We start from the raw sequence: 6,737 nt of genomic DNA on the forward strand, positions 1-6,737 counted from the left end.
TAGGTAACCAAGGGAGGGAGCTGAAATCTCCTGCACTAAGCACAGGAGAGGAAATATACTTGCTGCCTGCCCTTCGAATAGACTTTGAGGACATTTTTCTCTAAGTAGAACACCAACAACTTCTGTGGGCTCCTTGGCATCACGGTGAGAAACAGGCTTTATTAGTACTCACAGGGCTAAGATCCCAGGGATGGGCTTTTAATCAGTGAACAGATCAAAGCAGCAAGGCACCCTTTGGAAACAGCGATGAAGATTTTAGTCACTGCCTCCTGGGGACTGAACATATTTAACACAACAATATTTGCCCAGTGCAATCTCACACAGGAGAAAGATCATTAAGTGCTGTGACAAAAACTGTCATTCCCCATCCTAGCTCAGCTATCTTTACAACATCAAAGAGCAGAAAAGCTGCTCTGTAATACTGGAAGACACTGAGACACTGGAAAGAGCCCTTGGGGAGCATGGGACAGCACGGGGCCCAGCTATGTGCCGCTCAGAAGGGTCTGCTCTCAGCCACAGATGACGCCATTCTTCCAGAGAATTTCACTGGAACTTCATTTGTGCAAATGTCGAGGTTTGGGAAGCTATATGATTTCCCCAAATTACCACGGGGAGTGGATCACCAGAGGGAGGTTCTCTTCATAAGTGGACAGGTTCCCCGCCCTCCCCCTGCCGCCCCGAAACATCTGTATTTTTCCTTCCATGTTTCACAGGGGAAATCACTGCAGAAAGCCTCTGAGCCTGCATGAGTGTGGACATCTGGGCAAAAAGAGGGCAAGCATACCTAAGAAGAGCAGTCACACACTGCTGTGCTGGGTGGCTTACTAAATATTGGTCCTCAGGTCATCTCCCAGTCTCTGCTGCTTCTTTCATAGAAACATGCTCTGGAGCACTCCTCCTGGCGTGTTAGCACTAGCACCTTCACGGTAGCCGCACGGTGGTGCTTCCTGCCCTACCCTTTAGCCTTATCTACCCTCCCACTCCGCCTTCTGGCGGCATCTGCTACTTGTCCATGAATGCCCAGATCCTGATGACCAACATGAATATGAAAGTCTTGCCTATCTAACCTTTGTTGCTGTATAAGGCCACTCAAAAGGTTCACCGCAACACCCAGTGCCATCACCAGGGACATTCAAACTGCAACCCAGGAAATTCATCAGACTGGCATTGTCTGTCCTGATGCTGCCATCTAAGGATGCTGTAAGCCCAGCATTTAGAAATCTTACCAATCAACTGCTCTCTGGACTCAAAAACTGGGTGTATAGTTTGTTCTAACCATTAGAAATGGGTTTTATCTCCATAGAAATGCCCCCTACTAAATGCCTGATTGCTTACACCATATAGAGGCCATAGAGATTGCTGAGCTCAGTGCCTTCCTCCCACCTATACCGCTGTCTCCTGAAATAACTGTTTAACTAGACTGGCTGATTCCCAGGACCAAGACACCGATTTAATGAGATGGGGCAATGCTTCTGCTTTCTCATTCTTGTTCCTTTTCTCTCTCTCTCTCTCTTTCTCTCCCCAACCCCCTCTGTAGATCTCTTACCCTGCAAACCTGAATCTCTCTAAAGCTATATACCAACTTGGCTTTTGATAAATAAAACTTCTTGGGAAAAAAAATGAAGTTTCAAGGGGCAGAATGAGGGATATCAGAATATGCTACCCCCCTATGTCTCTTTGGCATATGTATTAGTATGAGCTAATGGCCATTGAGATCCAGGAAGATGCAGTAAAAGCTATAAAAGGAAAAGTGCACAAGCTTTCCTTTTGTAAATGAAATGTACATTATAAAGGAAATTTCCACTTGTAAAAAAGTATCTCCTTCTCCCATGCCAGGAGGAGGAGCATTCTTAATAACTCTTATTAATGAGAAGGCACAGACTTAAATCTGCATAACATACTTTACTAAGCAACTCTTGTTTAACCATACTTTTCTTGGACACCTTCCCAAAACTTGCCTCCTTCACCCAGAAGCCCCAAACTCCCTTCCTTTGGCCTAAGATGGTATTTAAGCCCATGTTCTCACTACCCTTTGGAGCTACTCATGTCTGGGTATTCCCATGTGTAAGCATGATGCACCTGCTAATGAACTCCATTTTTCTCCTGTTAAAAAAGAAAGTCCTGCCTACCTCCAAAATATCCCCCACAATAGCCTGTGACTCAGAAGACCAAGGTAAGAAAAGTGTTTAATTTGAAAGATGTTGGTCTTTACTAAGGATCTATGACACTGCAGAAAGGAGAAACAGGTATAACCCTAATAAAATGGAACACAATATAGGTCAGTTTTGCTTAAGGTAAGGAAACAGATGAATTGGCTTTTAAAAAACAAAAACAAGAACAAGATCAAAAAACCTACCCAGTTGCCTGGTTCCTGTCGAGGTGAATTACAGAGGTCATTTCAAGGTAAGGTGAGATAAGGCCCAAAGGGAAGACTAACTCCTTGCACCACCAGCCCCCCCGCCCCAGCCCCATTCGTATACTACGGCATCATATCTTCAAAGCCTAAAGAAATATAGAAATGCACATTATTCGGGGGCATGTTTTACATGTAGCCAGAGAACTTGAGAAACCTAAGTGGGAGGGAATGGCCCATTTCCTAGAGCTTTGCTTTTATATATTGACAAGGTAAGGAGGTTTGTAGCCTTCTTTCCATCTACCCACTTTCGTAATTATTATGTTACAGGGCATACAGATGACTGCTTTGTCAGCACGTCCGCTCAGATGCTAAACACAGGGATGTTCCAATTCCCTCACAAGGCCAGCCTGTTTGTGCAAGCTCATATTTACTCCATGAGGATACAATTCCCATGGTTTAGCATCTCTACAAGATCAAGCAAATCAGATTAATGGCTGCAACTCTGTCAACACACAGGCTGAGACCTGCTGAGAATAAAACTGATTTTTAACACAGCGACTATGAGCCTCTGCAAATAATGGCTTCTGTTAAAACAAAGTCCCAACAAGAGAGTATGAGTAACCCCCAAACATGATTTACCAAGACTGGAATCACCAGATATTATTAAATATCTCTGGTGAATTTTCACAATTATACAAGTAAAGTTTTAATTAAAGAAACCATTAAAGGCAAAATCATCTAAAACACACTAATGCCTGGGATCACATGATCTGAGCTCAAAGCTTTAATATAAAACTGGACTTTGAGTCACTGTATAAGAGGTAGGAGAGAAGGATTTCTGAGTCCTCATCATCACATCAAGCTCCAGGCTGCTCCCTTTCTTCTTCCTTTGGGGACAACTCCACCAATTTTATGTGGAGAGAGGGAAGAAGACTAGAATAGGAGATCCACCCCCAGACAATAATAGGACTCACAGAACCCCATTCCCTTTGCCAAGACATTCATTCTAGGCAGGGTTAAGCCTGTGACCAAGTACCGATCAATCACGGTTCTTCCCTAGGATTCACTGTGGAGCTAGAGGAGACAGGAGCTACCCTTGGCTTACGGAGCTAGATGAATTTGAATCTAGAGCCTAAGAAGACACTGAGAGGACAAGGTCTAAGATAAGAAATAATAAGGCTAAGAAAGAGAAAGAGCAGATATAAAAGACAGAACCTAAAGAGATAGAGACAAAGAAACAGAAATCAAGCTGCCAAATCAGAAAAGTTTCTCAATCTCAGGACCAGCTTCCTCAGGAAGACATCACAGTGTGGTCAAGACTTGGTTATGTTAGTCAAAAATGTTCATTTTTGCTTACGACTGTTTCTGCTGGGTTTCCATCACATACAACAAACAGGATCCTAATTGATACAACTGACGGTATCCTCTAAATTTCAAAGTATCCCCAAAGAGCTGATAAGACTCTTAACCTCTCTTTCTAAATGAGAAAATTGAATCACATCAATAATGCTTGCTGTTTTCTACATGGGCAAAGAGAAATATATTATTCTTAAAGAAGAAAAATATTGTAAAATACAAGTTCTTTTATGCTGGCAAGTTAGATTTTCTTTAATTCCCAGGGATATTTGAAGAAAAGCAGTTTTGCTTCTCCTGGGCAGAAGCCAGTGCATTCAGTAGTGATTCTGGAAAAAGCACAATTTACCAAGTCAGAGCACTGAAGAGCCAAGGAGAAAGGAGCAGCCTAGGACAGGCCCAGAGGCCCAGAAACCTTCTCTAAAGGTGTATTTTTAATGCATCTGAAGAGCTTGCTAAGCATTTGTGCAGCCTGGTGAGAGAAATGTCTATCCAAACACAAGTGTCTTCAATCAGTGCTACCCCTCCAAGATGGAGTCCTATGAGAAACCTAAAGACTGCCATCCCCCATGAGCATCAGTTTTAAGACCTAAGAGGGAAGAAGAAAGACAACGGGAGGGCGGAATGCACATTGAGGGACGGAACACTAGCCTTCATTATCTTTGTTGGCAAGTATTATCAAGAACAATTACCATTCATTCCCCACTTACTATGTACCAGGAACTACTAAACATTTAACTGTATTCTTCCTTTAATCCTTCTAACTTCCCTTATGAGGCAGGTAATACTATCCCCATTTTATAAATCAGAAACTAAAGTGCAAGAGAGTAAATGACTTGCCAAAATCACTCAGCTAGTAAGTGGTTCACCCAGGATTTGAATTCATGTGACAGGTTTTGGGTTTAACCATTTTGATATACTGTCTCCCAATTTTTATCCATTGTTTCCCTCCGGTGAGGCCACTGCTCCTTCGTCCCCGCAGTATATCTAAAGGCACTGTATTCACTGGTCCTACTACTAGGCTATAACCACCATTGGGAAAAAGGAGACTAATGGTTAGATATGTCTGACCAAAACCTGAAACCTCTGAACACTTTTAAAGCAATATCTTCCACAATGACAGTTAATCTGGTAGGCAACCCTCAGTTGTACTGTTTTCCCCTCCTGAAAAAGGGTTAATAAATCTGAAATTCAAGTGATCTTGTAGTAAGCCCTAGGAACAGCTAAGCAATGGCTGCTGAATCCCAATCCTGCCCTCATAAGATGCTACCCGCTATAGACAACACAACATAATTCTCTCTCCCAGGGACTTGGATCCCCCAAGGTGGCAGGGCCCACGATGCAGATGCAAACATGGATCGTCCTTTAGTACAGCTGGAGCCACTGTGGAAGAAAGTCAGACGCTAAGCTAGTTCACCCGGTCCTCTTAAAGGCTTGGGTCTGGACATTCCCCTCTCCGTAGCTAAAGCACCCATACTGCACAGGCCTGGATCACAGGTCCTGGACTCCGCATTCAGCTCATCGGAGTGTGTGACTGACTGCCAATGTCAAACTCTCCCTAGTCAGCCAACAGCAGTGTGAATGATTAGAGGAAAGGGTTTTCTGTGGCAATCTCAACTGCAAATAGGGATAAAGAAATTCTCTCCATTCACACCCCACTCCCAGCTCTTTGGCCTTGAGTTAAATGAGGACTTGGCTCTGTCCAGCCTTAGGGGGCAAGGGCACTGCGTGTTATTTGGGGAGAGCACTTACATGCATGAATAGAGTCTGCCTTTGCAGAACTTGTAGAGCTCTGATGGAGGAAGAGAAATGTTGATGGTGATGGTCGTGGTGAAGATGTTGATGAAAGAAGAAAATGGTGATGGTGAATGTCACCTACAAATATAAGCACAAAGCAGCAACAGATATCCTTCTAGTCATTGCCAATCACCATCATGAAGCAGCTTCCGTTCCCAAAACAACCTCACTAAGGTATTCCCCCTGTGAACTAAAAACGTCCAGCTTCAAAATGAAGCGCTGCATCGCTCCCTTCCCCGCCCGCCCTTCCACCCTTCCTGTGCCAAGCTGGGAAGGAGACTGCACTGGCAGGTCACGGGCGCTGGGACCTGAGAGTTAACGACAGTTCTGTAGCGAGGAGCGTTAGGGTGACCCGGGAGGCCCTATTAACGCACTTCGGAACCGCTTGCTTGGGGAGCTTGAGGAACGGACGCCGAAGGGGAAGAAGGTAAGGTAACGGGGCAAAACAGATTTGATGCCTCTTTCCGAGAGCCCTGACGCCCCGAGAGGAGCAGGCATCCTGTGGTCGGGAGGGAGAAGAGGCGGAGCAGACCGCCAGCGGGACAGACAAGGCTCGCTTTACCTGACCAAGTGCAGCAGCCAGCCGTAGCGGCTGCAGCGAGGATGCTGCGCTGGAGTCCAGACCCAGAGCCCAAAGCCACCGCTGCGCCAGCCTTCGCCGAAGCCCCACCCTTTCCCCGCCCCTTCCCCGCCCCCTGCCCCGAGACCCCGCCTCCCTAGCACGCGCCGGCCCGGCAGGCTGTTTGGGGGAAGCGAGCCGTGGACTGATCGGCAGGGCTGACGACCAATGGAAACGTGCAGCGGCGCCCGGGGCGGGCAGATGGCAAGGAGGAGCGGGAAGGGACGGCGCCCAATCACCACCGGAGCCGCTGGGCCTGGCCAGGGCGCGGTGAGGTTATTGGGCAACTCAAGCCCCCGCGGCTGGGTTGGAGGCTGCGTTCGTTAGGCTAGGTCAAAGGTGGATAGCCAGGGCAACAGCCAATCCCCGGCTCCGTGCCCTCAGCTCCCCGGCTCCCGGGCCCTCTCTGAGCGCATGCTCTGGACTGGTTCGAAGCGATGGGGGGAAGGGGGCAGGTCTGTTCCCACGGTTTTCGAGGTTCCCACGCCTCGGAGACCCCGCAAAGCTGTGCGGCTCCAGTGGTCGGCTCAGCGCCCCCTGCCTCTGCACCCCCAGCCTAGCCATTCTCGGTAATAAGTGCTTAAAGGAGCAAAGGAGGAAAACTGAATCCTC

At 46.8% G+C, this 6,737-nt stretch overlaps 1 protein-coding gene across 2 annotated transcripts in view; it reads right to left on the bottom strand.

Moving 5' to 3' along the window:
- Nucleotides 1-6,147, bottom strand: part of FMN1 (formin 1) — a 430,597-nt gene extending 424,450 nt beyond the window's left edge. For both annotated transcript variants that reach the window (XM_078053416.1, XM_078053418.1), the window contains exon 1: nucleotides 6,069-6,147. The gene's annotated coding sequence lies outside the window, so the exon portion shown is untranslated. The remainder of the gene's footprint in view (nucleotides 1-6,068) is intronic.
- Between the last annotated feature and the right edge of the window lie 590 nt (nucleotides 6,148-6,737).

This window comes from Halichoerus grypus, chromosome 8 (assembly GCF_964656455.1).
Source record: "Halichoerus grypus chromosome 8, mHalGry1.hap1.1, whole genome shotgun sequence".
Taxonomy (NCBI): Eukaryota; Metazoa; Chordata; class Mammalia; order Carnivora; family Phocidae; genus Halichoerus; species Halichoerus grypus.